Below are 2,152 nucleotides of genomic sequence, written 5' to 3' on the forward strand. Positions count from 1 at the left end.
ATTATCATTTTCATTCAAGAATGATTAGATTTTTTATTTATTTTACCAACTTTTTATTTTAGGAGCTGAATGCAGAATAAAATGAAATTTACAGCGAAGTCAAGTAAGATATTCATAAAATAGTCAAGTAAGATATTCATAAAATAGTGGTTAACTGGTTATAGGTACTATATACACAAATATATGTAATTATCAGCTATTTCTTATGGAGAAATAATCCAATGCCAACATTGAGTCATGAATTGTATATCTATCATTAACAGAAAATTTGTGTCTTTAACTGATAGCAAGTGCATTCATATCTGCATACAAAATATACAAATGTATAACTATGATCATCATTAACAACAATTTTCTAAGATTCTAAAAGCTTCTTGCCATTGTTCATTATTCAATTCTTTGGGGAAGTCAACTAGAAACTTGACATGGAGGTTACCTCTTTTCCCATCGTTTTTAAGGGTTGGCATGCCTTGACCATTAATAACCTTCATATATCCAGGGTATACAACAGTATTCTCAAATGACAAATTCAACTTCTCCCCTCCTAATATAGGAATTGGAAAAGAGCACCTTGTGAGTGCATCTACTAGAGGAATCTCAATACATATTTCCAAGCCATTATTGCCTTCTCTTATAAACAAATTGTGTTTCTTTTCTTCAATTATGAACACTATACCAGCAGGGAAGTATCCAGGTTTCTCATCACCCTTACCCTCAAATTTTATCTTTGTTCCTTTTCTCCATCTTGGCTTCACTTCAATCTTTAAAATCTCAATCTCTTGGACCATTACCCTATTGCAAAATTAGTTAATAGTTTAAAATAGTTCAAATTTTAGAGACTAATAGTTTAAATATTTATTCCTGATTCCAGATGCAAAATCAAAATAGACAAGGGGATCAAAATCAATAAACTGGGGAGAAAACTAATCAAAATATATTATTTATATATAAATAAAGCAAGGAGATCAACAATCTTCAAGTAGGCAAAGAGCAATAATGCTGAAGCAAAGTAGAAATCTTCAAATCAAAGCATCAATATTGAAAGCATTTGCACTTATGTAGTTATGTTAGCAAATGATAGATATCAAATACTGCAATTTTTTGTATTTGTATCATGCCTAATTGCCTATAAAGCATACTATTTCAGATCTCAGATTGTGCTATTTCCTAAGTTTGATTTTATTTTTTCATGTTTAAATTCCTAGTGCTTTTAAGCTAAATTGAGTTTGCATCTTTTTACCCTACATGTTGTCCATATTTCAGATGGGGATTCTTCCAAATTAGCAATGGCTACAAACTTATCTGGGAAAGAACTAAGTAAGGAAATCAAAGGGGTAGTTGGGCCAAGCCAGGAAGCTTTTTGGCTGAAATCTACTTATTCGGAGAAGAAACCTGTGTTAGAAAGGCTAGCAAACATCCTTACCAGCTTTGATCCAGATGATAAAAGGACTCTGGCACCTGAGCTGCAAATGAGTATTGTCCCAAAAGACTTCTATTTTCATGAGTTGGAGAGTGTAGTTAAAATCAAACAAGTAGAGGCTAAAATATTTCAATCACGTGTTGATGATGCAAGAAGAAAAGCTGAAGGGTTGAAACGTATTGCCCTTGCAAAGAGTGGAAAAATTGATGAAGAGTATACTCAGCGAATTGCAAAGCTGCGACTGGGTGAGACAGAGGAAATGCATAGGCAGAAACTCGAAGAACTTCAAGCATTAGAACGAGCACATCTGGAGTATTTCAACATGAAAAGGAGAATAGAGGCAGACATTAAAGATCTTTTATCTAATATGGAAGCTACTAAAAGGTGTTTTTCCCTGTGAAGCTGACAACACTCTAAAATAGTTCTTTCAGGTAAATGTAATCTTCCATCTTATAATTTGTAGGTTTCAATTCCATCTTAATGTTATGAGTTACTGTAGTTTCTGATCCATAGATTGATGTATCTATCTGCTGTTGTAGTTTATTTGGGATTCAAGCTGCTAACCAAGATCTTATACAGAGATTCCAACAGTTAATTACTCTTATTAAACAATTAGAATTACAAAAGCAATTTAAACTAGATTACTATTAAAACACCCTTGCAAGAATTCCCACTATTTGGCTGCATTTGCTAAGCAAAATTTTTCTCTTGTTCAGTCGAGGTAAAAGAATG

The 2,152-nt window shown here is 32.7% G+C and overlaps 1 pseudogene; it reads right to left on the bottom strand.

Annotated features, from left to right (window-relative positions):
* Nucleotides 1-276: 276 nt before the first annotated feature.
* On the bottom strand, nt 277-788 carry LOC112763366 (uncharacterized; annotated as a pseudogene).
* Between the last annotated feature and the right edge of the window lie 1,364 nt (nt 789-2,152).

This window comes from Arachis hypogaea, chromosome 17, assembly GCF_003086295.3.
Source record: "Arachis hypogaea cultivar Tifrunner chromosome 17, arahy.Tifrunner.gnm2.J5K5, whole genome shotgun sequence".
Lineage (NCBI taxonomy): Eukaryota > Viridiplantae > Streptophyta > Magnoliopsida > Fabales > Fabaceae > Arachis > Arachis hypogaea.